The sequence below is a fragment of the Adelges cooleyi genome, unplaced genomic scaffold (assembly GCF_023614345.1).
Source record: "Adelges cooleyi isolate 19-005CV unplaced genomic scaffold, UGA_ACOO_1.1 ACOO_flye_CR_arks_rails_tigmint_CR_PRNA_39, whole genome shotgun sequence".
NCBI classification, from domain to species: domain Eukaryota; kingdom Metazoa; phylum Arthropoda; class Insecta; order Hemiptera; family Adelgidae; genus Adelges; species Adelges cooleyi.
The window spans coordinates 345,005-366,188 of NW_026096067.1; positions in this window are offsets into that span (position 1 = coordinate 345,005).

Below are 21,184 nucleotides of genomic sequence, written 5' to 3' on the forward strand. Positions count from 1 at the left end.
TCATAAAAATGTATGCTTTTTATGAGCATTATAAACAAGCATCTCAAGGTTAATATAAACACTTCGGGGGTAAAAATAATTTCATGGCTTAGTATAGACCATTTAGGTCTCTATCTGTGGCTAGCTCTTCACCGGGTCTTTGTGGAGCCTGTCCACCCATCTTTGTCTTAGACGGCCGAGCGGTCTTTTGCTCTTCAGCTTCCAGCTGGCGACTTGACCGATTGTCTGTTCTCGACTTTGCCATACGTGCCCGGCCCAGCTTATCCTTTCACTTTTCATTGTAGCTATTATGTCTGAATCCTCTAACATGCTTATTACCTCTTCATTTACAAAAAATAATTAGCTAAGCGTATGATAAAATATGGAAGGGACCTCTTGGGTTGGCTTTATGGGCAATACGGAGAAAGGTTGCAGAAATACCCGGGGAGTCATTTATTAAAATTATCTTTTGATCTTATAAAATAGGATTGTCTGTATTATGTCAGTGCTCGATACTTCGGTATTTAACAGTGCTCAATATTTACAATTTTATTGATCATTTTTAACTTTCAGTTTTAATCCTATCCTCGCACGATTCCTGGTCGGACGACTTCGTAAGTGATATTTTATCTTAATATTTTATTTTTTTTATTCCTATTCTAAAATTACCCGAGTCAAAATATATTTTAACGGTGTTCGTGGATTCAATGTAACCGTGGTCTAATATATGCGATTCTATTAACTCGGGAACAAAATTAATTGAATGAAAATCTCTCTCTGCGATTTCTAGTTTTATCGGAATGAAAACAAACAAATGTTCTGAACAAATATGTTTTTACAAAATATTTTTGTTTAAAAAGCAAGCGTATATTTTATTTGCAAATTTAACGGTAAATTGTAAGCTATGCATACTTTCTGGGTTCGACCCGATTTGAAGCGATGAGAGATATTTTGTTTTCGTCTTAGACACATGTGTTGTTTTAATATTTTCTACACACTGTTTTTGGTTTTTTTACTAAAAAACATGTCACTCAAAGCGTGGTCGAGTGTAATTTGAAATATCGACTGACGCCAAAAGTCAACTACATTTTTCTTTAGGCTTATGTTTTTTAGTAAATGGTGGGCTGCATACCTAATTAAATAATTCTGTTCTCTCTCTCCCATCTTATGCTTCTGTTCTTTACTCTCGTCTATCTTATACCATACCTAACAATCACTCTTTCATACACACTGACCTAGTTAAAATTGTTCCTTCGTGACAAACATCTCAATAATAACATCTTTGTTGCACTTTCTAGAATATTTTTACCATAAATAAAATCATTTGTCAATCTTTCCGGAAGACATTATATCACGAATATGTGTCTACTTCCCCCAATTCCTCCTACCCTTCTTATTTTCACTAGGAATTAGTGATAAGACGTTATAGTTTATAAGTCGTGGGCTTAGAAACTAAGGGTTAGGTTAGCGATAAGACGTATTGAGACACTAGTTTCTTAGTGGAACTATATTTATTCATCCGTTCAAACTAATCAAGCTTCAAATGCTCCTAAGCGTTCATAAATTATATAATTTTTGTTCTACACAACAACTCAGCATATTAGAAGGAGATTCTTCTACAAACGGGTAAAAATTGTCAGGTTAGGTTAAGTAAAAAATGTGATGCCTATATGTTCATATTATAAAGTTTTAAATAAAAATAATTTGCATACACTTTCTATTAGGTAACTAAAATTTTGTTTTAAAAATTAATTTTTTAAATTTCTTATTATTATTTTCGAAATTAAATTACTTAATAGCATTTGAATGTTAAGAGTCTAAAAGTCTAAAACCTAACCTAAGGTAGTTCAAGAATGGGGCTATAACATAGTATTCAATAATCTCAAAAAAATCTGAAGTCAGAGTTTTTTTTTATTAGGGAAACCCCCCCCCCCAAAAAAAAAACAAGGGAAAAAGAACACTTTGACTGTAGTCAGTTTCCAGGTTGGCATGTAGGAATGAATCAAGCTGGTAATGAAGATATTTTCATTATATTGTTAATGATATAGGTAGGGGGGTAACTATGGCAATCCATTTTTATAGTCGGAAGATAAATTTTAATTGTACCTCCCCAAATACTAAAAAATAATTTTTAGCACATAATTGTCATAAAATACAACGCTTTTATCGATAATTGTATTTTTTTATCTGTGAACACTGGACCTGCCTTTTTTTTTCTTTTATGTGCATCCGTAGAGAATCAGAGGAGGACTACCCAGTGGGGCATTACTTTCCTCCGGTCTCCGATGCCGTTTATTCAACAAAATTACAACTATAAACAAGAAAAATCTGTTTACCTCTGCGGGCGAGGCAGACTCACAAAAATATTTTCACCCGATTTAATAGTTCATTTTACAAAGTTTATCTTACTTACTTACTTATGTAACCATGGCATTTGTCTGACATTAGTAATAATAATATTGTCCATGGGTGGACTCCATATCGTTACTTTCAAACCAAACCTATGAAGTCTAATATGTCGGACAGCACCCTGGTCTGGGCGCACATTATAAATATAATATTATAATAACTAGAGGAGAGGGAGTGACATGTCTCGTGCGAGTGGACAGCATTTGAATCCACCTACATACTAATTAGTTGACTTCTTACCATCTACGCGCTAATATCTTATTTAGTAATTACCTAATTATTCGGCACCTTATATATTTTTTATGCGAGTCACTCCGCCTGCTTTATCTCCGGATTACCACGGACCAGGTAACAGGTGTAAAACCTTTATATATATATATATATATTTATGCATATTTTTTTTATTCATTTTAATATTTTAATCAATAACTTAATTCTTAATCGGCTCAACGCCTTTTTAAATAAATAATAAATATTGTACGTTGCAATTTGAGAGTTTAGTTAATTCACTTAATGGTACGACCGGCCCTTTTGGGTGGTTATATAGATTTACAAAGAGTCTCTAGGGATATTTTAGGGTAGATACAGGGTAGCTTCCTGTCCCGGCTGGGGTGTCTTAATTTAGCCCTAGAAGGTGGACAGTCGTGGGTGTAGTACCTCTACCCATTTACGTATAACACTTTCTTACTGTGCTTGGTTTGGACTGTACTGGTTTAAACCTGCACCGTTCACAGACTCGCATCGAAGCGTTTATTTAAAAGTAGTTTTATCACTTTCAGTTATAATAGTACCTATTATTCCTGTAGAACTATGACCTCCATCTCCCCACTATACCCCAACCCTACTATACTGGCTTTTTTTTCTCTTTAATCGGAGGCCTAAATTTGGGTTTACAGTCGATTGTGTATTTAGTCTTTTTTTGTACTCAGAATTTTCGTTGTACGAAATGTGCTAGTATGTTATAACAAACGACAAAGTGTATAAGCAACCGATGGTAGGTAATATATGTTTTTTTTTTGCGTCATATTTACCTTAAATTCGTATCGATGTGAAAAATAAAACACGAGTAACAAAAATACTTAACAACGGTCTATGTACTCAAATTTTTCATACTATGAAATGCGTTAGTATATAAAATACATTGAAGTACTGCGTGTAAATTACACGCAACTATTTATCATTGTTTTTACCGTTTTATTTTCCTTGGTTTCGTATCGAAGTGAATAACAAAATATGAGTAATAGCCCACACAATAACACACATATGCAGATACCACTATGTACTTACATGCGTTAGTATAAAGAAGACCTAGTAGTTTTATATGTAAAATCGCACAATTGTGTTTGTTGTTTTAAGCGTTTTATTTTACTTAGTTTTCCATCGCTGTGAATAACAAAATATGAGTAATAGCCCACACAAAAACACTTATCTGTTATTTGACTTCTACGTGAATGAATTTCAGACCCTTAATAATTAATAAATAATACTGGTCGATAACTACTTTTGGATAAATATTGTGTGTACCAAATAAAAAAAGAAAATTGCTGTCGATACTTATTTTTATGAAAAATGGCATAAACTAATTAATTAATGATTATTATGAAAGAGAAAAATATTGTTTTTGTTATGATATATTTTATTTTTGTCCATGTTGCAAATATATAAAAGTTATTAAATATTACACTGCTGACAAAACGATAAAGACAGAGGATTTTTATATATTTTTCTTAGGTTATTAGTACAAATAACCCTATATCATATTATATATATTTTTTTTTTTTGATAATTATAATAGCTCAATTATATGCAAAAAATTATTATTCAATAAATTTTATTTATCTGAAATTTATGAGCGACTAAAAAATAATATTTTTTTTTCGTGACAAAAATGTGATAGACAATTATTATAATAATTCCAATAATTACTCTAATTGAGTATCAATTTGTAGTATAGTTTATTAGTTCTTAGTTAGTTAAACCTCCATTATTATTTATGGGTGCAAAAATTCTGTGTATAGTTGGGTATAGTTTTATAGCATTTGTTTAATGATTTTTAAAGGACACTAGCCCAAGATTCTTGAATTGCTTTTTTCAATTCGTTTGCTGTTGAAAATTGCCTTGAAGCTTTATAAACATTCGTAGATAGAATTTCCCAAACATTTTCAATAATTATTTATTTGGGTGAACATGCCGACCACTCTAAATAAAGAACAGAATTAGTTTCAAACCCAGATTTTATAATTCGAACAGTGTGAATCGAGGCAGTGTCCTGTTGAAAGATAAAATTCGACTTGGATATGTGTTGAAAAATTGACTTTAGAGAAGTTAAGAGATTTTTGTATTTGGTAGCACATTTTATTTTTATCTAAAAATAACATTTCACTTCTTCCTTTATACCTATGGTGATCAGACGTACTCTTTTTTTATGCATGTCCTAGTGTCTTTAACAAATGTTTTAAGTACATGAAACTGTACTCTTTTTTTGAAAATATTGCGGGTTAATATATTGTTTTGATTTTTTATAATTTCATAATTTATTTATATTTTATGGTTCGACTTAATGCATATTAACACAACATAAATATATAATGTTTTGCCACTTAAGTATCAACCGTGACTAAGTATAATATAATTGTTGCATCAATCAACAATTAAAATATAATTAGGCCATAGCTATTCACATTTAATATGTTTATAAAGTTAAACATATAGGAAACAATTTATTTTTTTAACATTTAAATTGTATGTTTTAAATTATAAAATTTCAAATGTTATTAAACTTAAATACGTAAGAAACATATTAATAAAGTTATTTATAATTAAAATTCTATATTTGGTATTTTTATATTTAAAAATTATTAAAATTGTTTATACTTTTCAATAATTATACTTTAGAATATTTCTTGTATTTCAAATGTATTAAGTTTTAAAATATTTTTATCATAAAGCCACAAATCTAATAAGTTGACATTATATAGAAATTATAATTTCAAATCTTCAGTTTTTATAGTTGGTAATAGAAACAGAAATAATAGAGTAATCAGATATAATAAAAGCAATCTATTTAGATGGAGATGACCTATGAGCAAAATGGTAGCAACCATGATAGTAATTATAAGAATAACCATCAGGATCATCTAAATTTAATTTATTCCATCCGCAAAAATCACCCTTTTCCACTTATTTGTCCAATTTATGGTATTTTTAGCAAAATTTAATCTTGCATTTTTATCGCATTCACTAAGATGTGACTTTCTTCAAATTTGTCTTCGAAGAAGTGTTGTTAAGCGTATGTTTCAGTAGTATGTACGTCTTACGAATATCAGTTTCCCCTACAGATTGCTCCAAAATACCACGAACACCAGTCACCAACTAAAACAGAAATTTACAGAGCTCTTAAAATTACTCTTTTCTCACGATCTGACAATTCTGGAGGTCATCCAGTAGATTTTTTGGTACTATAATTTCAACCAAGTTAATTAAAATTGTCAATAATTGCTGAATTTCTATTAAGCCATCGTGAAATTTCCCAGTTGGAGAGCCCAATTTTCTTGAAACCCATAATTTTCGTACTTTCTTCATCTGTTAGTGGTTTTCCTAGACCCATAGTACATTTTTTACAGGCAAATTCTAATATTATATTTTTCCAGTATTTTATATTGCACTTAAATGTGTATACGTGTTTTGAAAACTTTTTAACAAAAAATTATCAAATAAAGAAAAAGAAAAAGTTAATGCCTAAAAATTGATGCTGCAAAAAATATAATCAGTTTTTAATTAAAAGCTAATAATGCATTCATTGTAATTCAATCGTTTTATTAATATTTTAATATATAAGGTAAGATAAACCCCGTAGATAAGTTCTGTAATAATATCAATAGGTTACATAAGTTATATATATATATTTTTTTACAAAACACCCTGCCTTTATCTATTTGCCATGCAGTGTGTTCCATGAAATTATTGGTTTCTGGACACCTACGGGTTACCACTTCCGGTCATTAATAATTTTACTGTTTTATTTTTTTAACTCTTTTGAAACCTTTTAAAACAATTTTCTCGGTTTTATCGTTACTTATTGTTGTTTTTTTTTTTTTTGAAATAAAGAAAAAACACAGTTTGATGTATTTGAATAAGCATTTTTCTATGCTTGTTCAAACAGTTACCTGTTAGTCATACACCATTATGCAAAAAACAAGAAATATATATCCTAAACGAAAACAACATCGATCTAGTTGTATTATTTCGAGTGTTTAAAATTAACGAAAGCTGTTAAGCTTATCCTTCGGCCTATTTCTTAAAATTATCCATAAATATTTGTTCCAAACTTGATATCGACCAGCCTTTTTTTTTTTTTACTGGATATTCGTTATCTATTTATACAAAAATGAATGTCTGTCCTTTATGCATTAGTACACCATTCATCTAATCGCCATGCAACTTTGGGAAGTTGTCGAGTACACTCCCACGAAGATAACTGGAATAGTACTTTTCGAAAAATCCACTCCTAAAGATGACCTCAAACACGAACTCAGTACTTTAAATACGAAATATTTTCCGTTGCTATCTCAAACTAAACACTTGATTTGTAGCCATGGTAACCACGGTACTCGAGCGAATGGTAGTTGATGATTAAAGGAACAGGCCGATTCTATTCTAACTTGTACATAATAAAAATCGAAAAAACTTAATGGGTTAAGTTTTATTTTATATAACAAACTCCTTTTTCTGGCTTTTATTTTATACATTGAATCTCCGTTGGTAATATATTTTATTGCGTTCTATTTACACCTAAAAGTTGTATTGATGTGAAATATAATTTTAAATAATAAAAACGCTTAACAACACGGTCTATGTACCCAGATTTTTCATACTACGAATGCCAGTATATAAAAGACCTTGAAGTACTGTGTGTAAATTACACACAACTATTCATCATTTTTTTTAGCGTTTTATTTTGCTCGGCTTCGTATCGAAGTGGATAACAAAATATGAGTAACAGCCCACACAAACACAGTTCTCTAAACCAACACACAAGCGCATAAAAATTTTAAAAATTTAGAATTTAGCACACAGTAACGCTCTGAAAAATACTTTGAAAACAACATACTTTTCAATTTAAAATTTGTGGGATTAATTTTCGTACCCTGAACTGTTCTTATATAAATCGTATTTAAGCCAATCTACTTCCAATGTGGTTGGTCAGTCAGGTTTTTTTTCCGCAACTCTCGCTTTCTGACTGCATATAATATAATATATCCTACACTATTTGATTTTAGTCACTCCACATTAGAATTCCATTTAGGTTATTCGGTAATTATTTATTTTATTACCACTCACCCTGTTACCAGCTACGAGTACAACGTATATCTGAAATAATTGTTGACATCTTGACATCAGCAAAGCATTTGATCAAGTTTGGCACGAAGGGCTTACTAAACAATTTAAATCTCTCAACCTTCCCGCGTACATATTCAAAATCTTAGATTCTCTTATCTTAAACAGACCTTTCCGGGTAACAGTTGAAACAGATGTACCCCGTAAAAGCTGTAGTTCCCCAAATGCCAGTCTTGGGCCCTACAATATTTAACCTATACTGTCATGACATCCCAATACAGACAAATTCGCAACTAGCTATGTTTATCGATGACACTACAGTCATCACCCAAGACAAATCTCTCGACTAAGCTATTCACCAACCTCATAGATCACTAAACGAAATCACTACATGGTTTAAGAAATGGAAACTAAACCTTAATCCCTGCAAAACTGAAGCCAAAATATTTACTCTAAAACGATACAACAATCCAATCTGTATTCAAATAGACAACGAAACAATTAATTGGAACTAGAAAGATGATGCCGTCGAGCACCTAGGGGTTTTTCTAGACGAAAAGCTTACCGGGAAAGCAGATATAAACAAAAAACTAACCCAAGGCTACGCCAGAATGAGAGTCTTTTACGCATAAGTGAACTATAAGTCCACTCTTGGGCGCTAAGAAATATGCAAGGAGCGTGTCAAAATGAAGATGACGACTTTAAAATTTTAATTGCTGACTAAAATATTTGGGTACTTTCGTAAATATATTTTACATCACAAGTCACAAAATTTTTACTAAAATTAATGGGAATTAATAATTGTTAAAAAAAAAAATAATGAGTAATTTAGTCATAAATATTGTTTGATTATTATTTTTTTAACTTTATTAACTAATACAAACAAATTTAAATAGTACAAGTAAAAAAAAAAAACAAAAGTTAAACTTTAATACGCGTTTTTTTAATGCGGTCTATTTCTTTATTATTTCTTCCAAATCAATTTTATCGAGAAGATTTCTGGATGGAGTTTAACATTGTGAGGTCATTTTTAATAATTTTCAGATCTCAGTCTCCAAAACTAAAACAATTTGAGCCTTACTAGAAGAATGAATTTAAAAGCATTATTTTAAAAACGTTAAAATTTATAAAACATAATTATAACGTATTGCAATCGAAAGTGCAATTTAACCGAGATAACGACGGCTACTGTTTTTTTGGACAACCTAAGAAATAGAAGGAAATGTATTATCTTTACAAAGTCGATCGGACTAATGAAAATCAAAAATTCAAACGCTGAAATTTTTTTAAAATTTTTTTCTTCGGTCTACATATTTATGTAGCTAAAAACATATGTTTCCATTTGGAAAAACGAAGTCCGTGTTTATTTGACGTATATGGGATGAAGATACAAATTTTCAATTTTAAGTTTTAAATATATTGAAAAATATAGTACAATATACAGGATGATTCATTTTGGGTAAGACACTCATTTTCTAGGAATATAATAATATTTTGAACAATATTTTTTTCCAAGATTAATAATTTGTATAATTTGAGAGTACTATGTTTCAATTGTATTTCCTAACCCGTGTGAAGCAGGGTACACGAGCAGCTAGTGTATATATATATATATATATATATATATATATTTGAGTACACACATTTATAACCAGTGTTGGGAATTATCTAGATAAAAAATTGTAATTAACATCTTATCTAGATAAAAAAAAGTAAATCATCTTATTATCTTATTTAGATAAACAAATCGGTTATCTGAGGTAATTAATCTAGATAGAAATTGTAACTATTTTTTAAGTTATTTATTCGTGGGTTTTGCAAAAACAGGTTTTGAGATCCGACGAAACGTATAATGTAGTCCTAGCCTAAAAATATTAATATACCTAGGGCCTAATGAATAGTGATTAGTGATATAAGAATATATTATTAATACATTGGGGTTGGCTTGTTAGACAAGTCCAATATTCCATTGTAATCCAATGTATTTTAGTCGATTATACAAAACGTCTTTTACCTATTTTTAATAGGTAGAAGTAGATAAGAGTTATATATATATTATTGTATAATTTATACTCGTAGTTCTCGACTACAGTGCTCAGTTTTTATTTAATGTTGATAATTTTTTTCCCAGTACTCTCGAAATAATTACTAGTGCTATATAAAACGTGTTTATAAGAATTTTTACGATAATAATTTCAAGATTAACATTGACCAAAATCCCAACAAAAAAAATGGTCGAAGTGCAGATGTTTATTTGAGCAGAATGGTTATAAATTATATTTTACAAATATATATACATGTCAGGCGAGTCCTGTATCAGTAACTACATATAGGGTAAAGAGTAAAGAACATAAAAGTAAAATAGTAAATAGTAATACAAGTCCAATAAGCAATGAGCGGTTTTCAAAAAGTTATTTGTATTTTCAATCAAAATAAAATAACAAAACCTTGTAATAAACATTTTAAACATAATGTGGGCTCTCCGTAGTCCGTAGACCGTATGTGGCCAAAACGATAGTTACGCCTCAAAAAATAACAATATGTTTAAAAATAGTTTCAACCGATAATGAAATGTCCCGTCATCGATTATCGAGTTTGATAAACTCGTATTTACTTTTTATACCTATTTATACTATTACTGTTGCCTACATAAAAGATGACATAAACAGAGTACATGAAAATAATAAATGACAAATGAACAGAGTAGCCATAAATCACGAAATCGAATATAAGGAAAATTTGCTCTTTGACGTAACTGTCCATTTCTTAGTACCTACGTCTTATTGGTTATTAAATTATTCTGTAATCTGTGAAAATACTTTGTTTCACTCATACATTTTCGTACAACATTTTATGAAGGTTAAAATTTAATTTATCTATTTTTCATCTAGATAAAATTGTATTTATCTTTATCTTTTAGCTAAATAAATGTTAAATGAATAATTTAATTACTTATCTAGATGATATATTACTCAATTATCCGTTATCTTATCTAGATAACTTTATAGTTATCTTTTCCCAACACTGTTTATAACCAATAATTATTATTTTGTACACGCACACAGCACAAGCAAACATAAACCCACTAACTCTTTGCTTGCAGACTAATGACTATGGGTTATGTCTAAAACAGAAGAGCAGGTAGTAGGGAATCTTTTAGAATTTTAAAACGAAAGTAAAAATATATACTTATAGAGGGATAGCATGTTTGCTTAGAATAGACCAATAGGTCCCATGGCCGAACAACGCTTAATATATACACCACAGTTATTATAATCAAATAATAATACCTCCGGCCCTAAATTGAAACTTCAATAACTTCAAAAATAGTGATCTAGAACTAGATGTCGACTATTCAAAATTTTTAGTAGAATATTTTTAACTTTAAAAGTGCTATACACGTTGCTATAAAAAAAACTAATTTGAAAGGTGGGTAGAAACATATTAATTTGTGGAAAATTGAGATCACGTTATATAAAAACACTATGAAAAAAAAATTAAATAATTTATTAAACTCACATCAGTAAGATCTTGAGTGGACCATGATAAAAAAATCACCTTGTTATGCTAACAAATTTTCAATCAAACTACAAAATGTATTGTACCGTTATCGCACACAGTGGTTTGAAAAATATAAGAATTTCGTGTATTTTGTAATTGGATATTTTGGTATAATCAAACAAAAATTATGATTTTATGAATTTTAATAATTTAATATAAAAACTTAAGAAACAATTTAATTAAAAAAAAAAAAAAAAACATGTACAATCTATTAGGTATGTTATTATAGTGTTCACTTACTAAAAAAATTCCAATTTGTAACGAATGTTGTCATTTAACTTTCGAAAGTTGATAATTCTTTGGAGAAACTATGTTGGCTATTTTCGTTTAGCTCAAAAATATTGCTCCGTTCTTTAATAAATATATAATAATATTTAGTAAAAAAATGAATCATGTCTTGGTATAATTTGTTTTTTGCATATTTTAGGAATAAATAGTAAGAAATGTGCCTTACGAATAAAAAAAAAATTAACTATACATTTTTTTTCCAAGATAGCCTTCAGCATAGTGTTATTATGTCTCGTGTCACGCTCCCGCTATTATTACATCTTATTCTATGTAAAACCTTGCGTTTTTTTTTCAAACTCGTTAAAAAATAATCACGAAATCTATACTTACGATTGTGAAAGTTATTTAGAATAAGTAAAAACCCAATAATGACTTATTAAGTTTGACTCCTCAAATAACCCATTTGATAACGATAAGATAATTAAGCAAAAAAAAAAATTAATTATTAACTTCAATTTCAAAAGATTTTTCTGATTTCAATGAAATCAGTAAATTTAGTAAAGCGCCAATTTTTTTTTGCTAATTTTACACAAATATTACTTATGGCTGGGGTCTAGCCAAAAATTTGCTATTCAATTGACTTTGGTTATTGTTCCAAAATTGAATTATCTAAATACATTATTTTGTTTGTTTTATTTAAAATAAACAGCAATGTTATTCTCTAATGATCTAACTAGTTATATAAAAAAAAAAAAGAATAGTTCCACCATATGATTTAAATTTGTCATTGAATAATGAATTATAACGTGAAATATTTTTTAGAAATACGAATTAGATCGAATAGTTAAAAAAATTAATCTCGAAATCTATACTTATGATTGTGAAAGTTATTTAGAATAAGTAAAAAGCCAATAATGACTTATCAAGTTTGACTTCTCAAAACACCCATTTAGTAACGATAAGATAGTTAAGCAAACAAAAAAATTAATTTTAACCCAGTGACCCGATTTTTTTTGGGTAACAGGTCTATAGATCAGAAATCAGACCTCGAAAGAACTTACTTGGCCCAAAAAAGTTTATCCTTTCACAATTTATTTGAGAAAAATCAACCAAAATATTACATATTTTCAAATTGTAATTTAAAAAATCAAATTTTATAAAATATTCTTTAGATAGGGCACTATCGATAAACGTTTGCAATACATGCAAATATATTATATTTTGCACATAAGTAAACAGTTTTAGAAGCGAGTGTAGTAAGTTATTCTAAAAAATAACAATAACAGAGTGTGTGTACTAAAAACGACAAACAACGAAAGTAAACCGTTCGTAAACATATTTTGTTGTTAACAGCAAATCGCATATATTAGTAGTTACAAATTCGACACAATTTTCAGTCCTGAAGTATATTTTCTTACAGAAAGTACTGCGGTATTTCAAAAAGATACAATACTCCAATTCCATTATAAAATCGTACTTAATAAAACAGTTTGTACTTTCAAAAATAATAATTCAAAATTCAGAATCCGAGTTTGTAATTTGAAAATTTAAAATGTATTCGAAAATTAATGTCATACTGTTTTTCTGCGTAACGTTATACTTTTTGCAATGTCAGGGTGATGTTGCGACTCCTAAACAACGTGTAAGTAAAACGAGCACTTATTAATTACGGTTCAAAGAAAAATGCTTAACTATGTGTAAAATGTATTATATTTTTAGAAAATTAATTTTTATGCTTTAACCTTCCCTGGTTTTTGTTCCGAAAATGTATTTAAATGATTATATTTACACTCATAAACAATACATACTAATATTAAGAAAAAAATGCCTCAAGTACTATGACATAATTAATATTAAGCTGAAAAAATGCGCAAATCACAATTAATGTCTGGTATTTTAGCCATTTGATTTTTATGTAAAAATTATAATATACATTTTAACGTCTAATTCTTATTTTGAAAACAGGATAGTATTAATGAAATAGTAAAAGGCTTTAATACGCCAAACCCGACCATTGACTTAGAAGAAGTAAGAGGTATCATTGCGGAAGCAGCAGAGAAACTAAAATTAAATAAAGACATTCCTAGTGTTGATGACTTGAAAACGTCAGGGTCGAGTAATAAACAATATAAAAATTCTAATAAATTCATTAAGTATATTGTTCAAAAAATGATTACGTTTTCATCATTACGTTTGCCATTTGTATAGCTGTAAATTTTTAAAAAATGTTTTTCTAACTAAAAACCCAGATAAAAAAAAACGAAAAAAGGAGTTTTGATAGTGTAAAAAAAAAAAAAAAAAAAATATGAGATACGTGGTTAATAAAATAAAAAAAATTTAAATGTTGATTAAACTATATAATTTTATATCACATCATTGTTTTTATAATGTTACACGTAATAACTTTGAATTTCTTCGGCGTAAAATTGTCCTAATTTTGTTGTTTAAAAATTTGCAATCATTTGACTTCTATCAATTTCAGACTATACATACGACATTATGGAAGTTGCGAGGTATGTCAAAAAATACTACGGATCAATGTTACCTTCGGAATTATTGGTAAATAAAAACTATATTACAGATTAAAGGCTATCTAAGTTGTATATGCAGTGACAACCGAAATATTTCAAGTATCAATTATTATGTATCAATTGGTTGAGATTAACCTTGTATTATTCTTGCTGATTTTTACAAAATGTAAATTATTGTTTAGAGAATTAATCATATGCTTGAAATTTTTTTTTTGTAATTTTTTCAGTAACAGTTTTTTTTTTAATCTTTTTTGATCTCGAACAATATAGTTTTCCTCTTAAATCATAAAAATGTACACATACTTCCCACCAGTAAAAGATACGATTTTTATAGCAATTTATTTAGTTTTCACACATAAAAATGAATAAATACAATAACGTTCATAATTGGCGTTTTGCCCCATGTCTGGTAGATTTCTCTCATTTTTATTTCGCTAAAGAAAATTTAGTTTTATTTGTAAAATTGAATACCGAGTGGTTTTTTAAACGTCCTATACTAGTTTACTCTTAAAAAAATGGATAATTCGTTGTTACTCTTTTTTAAAACATTTAAATGTCTAATTTGTATTCTAAAAATAATAGTATGTGGTAAGACTACTATTCAATGAGAAACAAGAGGAAGATGTCATCAATTTTCAAGTATTAAAAGAAGTATTTGACATTATAAAGGTGAATAAAGCGAATCCGGAAATCGAATTTGCATACTATGAAGAACCGAAAACGGCAATACCGCACAAAGTGGAAAACTCAGGTAATAAACAATATAGTTACAATTAACGAATGTGTTGAGTAAAATGATCAAAACCATTGAAAAAATATTTTAGTAATGGAGTTTTTTATTTGTATTGCTGTGAATTATAATTATCTTTTAAACTAAAAAAATTCTCGGATCAGAAAAATATTAAACAATCGTTGGTGTACAAAATACATGTGAGATACATGATAAGTTTTTTTTTGAAATTTTGTTAACTACAAAAAATGTAGAATATAAATTGACAAAATTATCCTTCAATTACAATAATTTGAAAAACAATTTTTCGCAAGCCTATCGCATTATTATTCACAACTTATTTGTTGTTAAATTGACCTGATTCGTTTGTTAAAAAACGTGTAATATTTTGTACTTTTAGATTTCAAGTTTAATAAGAATGAAGTTAAATTAATCGTCGAGAAGAATTTATTTGATGGAAAATATTTTTATTGAACTATTATATTATATTATATTTTTATCATATTACATTATTATTATATTATAATATTATTATATTACATTATTATTAATACAACTATTATATTATTAAATTAATAAATGTATGTAGTTTGTCACACATAAATGTACTTTCGATTAAATAATAAATCATTTTGCTCTTTTATTTTGTTAGAATTTATTTTATTACTTCAAGTATACTAACCCAAAACCCTGCTGATTTTAACATGTTTTTGGACTGAATACACTTTTGAAACTGCGTTACATGTTTATGTTACAATATGAAGTCATTCTATGGCTGAGTCTGGTTTGTTCAGAATACCCAGGTCACGGTTCAATCCCCGGCTGTGAATCTAAAATTTACGCATTTTTTTCAACCGCTTCTTCTCAATTTATAATAACAAAATCATATCTTATTAATACTAATAACATTGATTGTGGTTTACTAGTCTATGGTTACATGACGTTTAAGAAAATAATTAAAAATATCTTTTTTTTATAGTAGTCACTGTTTTTAATGTAAAAATAATATTTTATATGCTTTTTTTACCCAAGTAAACGAAATATTAAAACAAAAATTTGCATAAAATCAAATATTATCATTTAGTAAGATTATTGGGGTTATAAATTATTTTAAACTCGATAATAGATTTATATTATTCATAGTTACAAAGAACAAGTATAGACAATTATCAACTTTCGAGAATATTTATACATCCTTAACTAATTTAAAACAATTTTGTGAAGAAAATAATTTAACTAAACTAGTGATAAATAAGTTAGGGCAAAATGATAATTTAGAGTGGAATCATGCAAGATCCATGATAAGATTTACATTTGCGGTACAAAAATAGAAATATTAATTTTTACAGATTCAAAATATTCAGATGATGAGAAATTAATTTTAATTAAACAATTTCATGATTCTTTCATTGGAGGACACATTGAAATCAATAAAACGGTACGACAAATTAAGAAACAATTTTGGAGAGGTTTAAAACAAGATGTACTTAATTATATAAAAACTTGTACGCTTTGTCAAAAGAATAAAATTTCCAATAAACACATTCGATAAACACATTCGATATCCAATGGTAGTAACTTTAACAAGCTCGCGTGCTTTTGAGAAAATTTCTGTTGATGTAGTGGGTCCACTACCTACAAGTTTATCGGGAAAAAATTTCGTTTTGGCTATGCAATGTGATTTATCAAAATTTTCATTAGGTGAAGCAATACCTAACAACACAACTTAAACAATTGCGGAAGCTTTTACGGTAAATTTCGTATATATTCATGGAACTCCTGATAGCATTTTAGCAGATCAAGGTACACATTTTATGAGTAAGACATTTACAGAAATGTGTAAACTACTAAAAATTAATTAATTTAATTTAAGTCCATACCATCCAATGACTCAGGGTGCTTTGGAACGTTCACGCCGTTCCCTAGAAGTGTATCTAAAGAACTTGGTAGACAGCAAATTAAATAATTGGGATGAATTGTTACCATATTTTTTCTTCACTTGTAATTCTACTGAATACAGTTCAACTAAGTATCAACCATATGCTTTAGTTTATGGACGGGATGTAAAAGTACCTATTAAATAAAAATCTTACCCAGAACCACGATATAATTATGATGCCTACTTATCCGAATTAAAGCATAATATGCAAGAGTCACATAGAATAGCTCGAGAAACTTTAATTACCAATAAGAAAAAATTGAAAGAAAAAACGATAAGAAAGAAAACCCATTAGATATTCAAGTAAAGGATTTAGTCTTATTAAAAAATAATGCAACTAAAATTAAATCAAATGCTTTATGGCTTGATCCATTCGAAGTAATAGATGTTCTTATAATAGATGTAATAGATGTTTTGTTATATAGAGGAAAAATATAGTAATAAAACGCGGTCGAAGAAATGTTACAATACATAAAAATAATGTTAAAAAGTATTATAACGACCAAGCTTAATGTAAATTTATAATAAATCATGTAATATAAAATAATAACATAATATAGGTTAGTTACTTAATAAAATTAATTTATAAATATCGTAAAAAGACAATAAAATAAAATTTGTCTGTTAGATTGTTGATATGCGGTGTCACTTATACATTAACCGATAAAACTTTGCAATTATCTTCGCGTTTCACCATTGAGCGATACCCGGAAATTCAACCAGGCATTTATTGCGAAAATCATGGTACGGTACGATTGATGTCTATCTGCTGAATAAAAAATTGTAACTTACTTATCTTTAAGTGGATATAATAGAAAATACAAAATATTAGGGCAAAGAATTAAAGAATTGTCTACAAACTGTAAGGAAGCATTTCATGTAACTATATGTCAAAGGTATAATTATGTTATTTGGGGTTTATACAACGAGATATCTGAACGAAAAGATCATATGTATGAGTCTTTAGGCTAACAAAATGGAGAAAGTATAGAGGTTGACGTAAAAGAGACAGGAAAGGAACGAGGATTAATTAATGTAGTAGGCTATACATACATTATTTGGTGTTTGTGACGATTCTTGTGTACAAAGTATCTATGACGTTTGTTGGCTTAAATATATTTTGCCACGAGTTGGCACCGACGACGGCCGCGATTATAAAAATTTAATAATAGAACGCATCTGCCCATTATTACCCATTATAAGTTATAATATAAATATAAAAAAAGTCATCAAACTGTAAAAACAATTATAACATTTAGTTATATTAATATATATGTATGCGTTCGCACACGCATCAGTATGGACGCACATAAAATGGTACAATTTAAATCTACAGGTCTGGAGAAAAATCACTTTTTGAGATTTCCTGGTATAGAAAAATCACCACAAAGATTTAAAAAATGGGCAACTTGTTATAAACGGAACAATTTTGGTCCTGTTAAGTCATCAATGATATGTTCAAAACATTTTTCTATTTTAATAAGTCTCACTTAATGTGTACAAAACTTATGCCAGACACTAAAGAAGTAGTTAGATAGAAACCGGTGGTTTGATGTTTCTAATAACTCTGTTTCTTCATCTATGTTTTTCCGCATAGACTGAGTATCGGCAGTATCATCAGCAGTATTAGTATCATTACCCTATAATATTAAAATAGTAGAATTTAAATACAAAATCGCCTCGGTTAATTGTCAGATCTAAAGCCCAAAAATTACACCCAAAACAGTGAAATACAAAATAACTATTCATTTCTAGGTGAATGCATAATACAAGTCAAGTTATAGTTAAAAATAATAGTAATTGATATTTGTTTTAAATTACCGAGTTTGAACAATTTTTCCATTTGAGGAGTGATTTAATATATCCTTTATTTTTTTCATTTTGAATAATCGCTTTTTATTTTTTGGATTACATTCCATTTTAGCTTATATATAAACTTAACTTATAGACTTTATGTATACACTTTACACAAAAGTTGTGACAATATAAATGTACGAACTACGACTTGCAGCAAAGTACTGTAGCTTGTTTGTACTATTTCATGGAACTTATTGTACATATAAGTACATAGTACATTTACATTCCCCCGGACTTTTTAGACAATTATTATCTATAAAATGGTTTATTATTATATTATATTACAACGGTTTATTTCACAGTTTATAGTTGGAATATATCTACACAATACGATTTTTTAATCTAATAAAAATATTATCGATAATTCTCTCAGCTGGTGCCGAATTTGTCGGTTATTGTTATACCTGTTTGGCGACAGGATGGGAACATGAAGGATAAGTGTTCGCATGCACGGGCACTTGTCGTAAACTCGCAGTCGCGCGCGGAAACAAATAAAAAATGTGTACAAAAAGTATACATTTTTTGTCCATCGCACAGGCCGAACCAGTATTTTGAAAACAGATTAAAATTTGTCATGAAATTGAGATCGGCCGAGGTACTTTTTTGATATCAAATTCCTATTACGTATAAAACACGTTTGAATATTTTGATTAAATTTAAAATTTTAAAATCAAATTTGGAAAGGGTTGAAATTAAAAATTAAAAAAAGTACCTCGGCCGATCTCAAGTAAACTTTATGACAAATTAAAATCTGTTTTTAGATTGCTTATCGGATGACTGGTTCGGCCTATGCGATGAACAAAAAATTATGTGTTTTGACTGAAAAAATGGTCTGTATGGAGCCCCCTAACATTCATTATTAATATTCGTGCTCATATAAATACATAGTAGATCGCAGTAGAATGAATATAACTTTTTTAGTCGACTTTTAATAATAAGTGGTGATATAATAATAAAAAAAAAAATTGATAAGCTCAATTTATACAAAAAAAATAGAAAAATATTGCAAATCAAATATAGCACAAAACACAAAAACAATTTTTTTAATTTAAAAGAACGTTTAATTCTAAGAAAAATGATATAGGTTTGACGTTCCTATTCACAATATTCAATGAGCTATAGAAAATAAAAATTTAAAAAAACGCGTGACGTCATTGGGCCGAGCTCAATATGTAAATAATGCTCAATAATCAATATGAGCTCTATGTGTAAATGAAATATCGTTAATAAAATGTATAGGTTAGTAAATCATTGTGTAAAGCGAGCCACTTAACACGTGTAAGATAGGCAATTATGGCGAGCTCGGCCCAATGACGTCACACGGCTATTCTAAATATCCTAATATCTCCTTAAATAACAATTTTTTTTCCATTTCTGACTGCAATAATTTAACATTTAATAATAATTTAAAACGATTGTTTTTTTGTGTTGTGTGCTCCTTTAAAGAAAGTGAAGAAGCGCCGTTGTAATTGGCTGTAATGTGATACACCCTGTAAATTCCGTATTCGTACGGTCCGTGATCTTACATTCGTCCGTGTACAGTATTTTAATACCATAGCCAAAAATGTATTGTACTACGTTAACTTTATAATATATACTATATATACGAAAATTAGGCGGTTAGTGTGTCCCATTTCGCCAATTGGTGTAATAACTCGTATTTGCTTTAAATTAGGTAGTACACAAAACTGCGAAAAATTATATAAGTATTATTTAAAAATTGTCGACTGACCGGTCAAAATAAATAGGTCCATCTTCCTCCCCTTTTCTGGACTACATCTTCTTTCTACCCTGAATTATTCATTACTTATATTATTTTCCGTTTTAAACTTTAAGCGACTTTAAGTCACTGAGATAAGATCGAAAAATTAATTAGAGATTACGCACAATTGATTGATAGTTATTACTTTTGTACGTTCATTATTAAACAATTTTAATACTCCGGATTACTTAGAATTTCGGATTTATTTGGTTTTTTCAACTTAAAATTTTCACTACATGAGTATTTGGTAGATAACATTGAAGTACACAGTAAGGAGGAAATCAACCATACACAATACTTGATCAGCGATATAAGCAATCTATATCTGAGCAACTAGTAACTGTTATTGAATTTGGAACTATTAACTTTATTATTTTCTTATGTTCTTATATTATACTACTATGTTAATATTATAATGTGTTATTCTCATAATAACACTAGAGTTTATAAGGCAATGGGATAATATCGAAAATTATTAAATGTGAAACAATAGAATAAATGGGAATAAATAGTAAGAAATGTGCCTTACGAATAAAAAAAAAAATTAACTATACATTTTTTTTCTTCAAATTTTGAAAAAAGAAATATCCATTATTAAAAAAAAACAATCTCAACCCATTCCCGTTATGAGACGAAAAGATTTGATTTGAGTCTTTGATTTTATTATAAAAATTTCAGAATTTTAAAAAGGGTCGAAATCGATTTTTCGTTAGAACACACAAGTACTATGTCGATTTTTTCAAAATTGTGATTTTAGTTATCCCTGAGCTCGTGATAAATCAAATGAACGCCAGTGATTTGTCCAAAGAGCATAAAAAATTGTTCAACTACAAATTACCGTAAAATTCTAT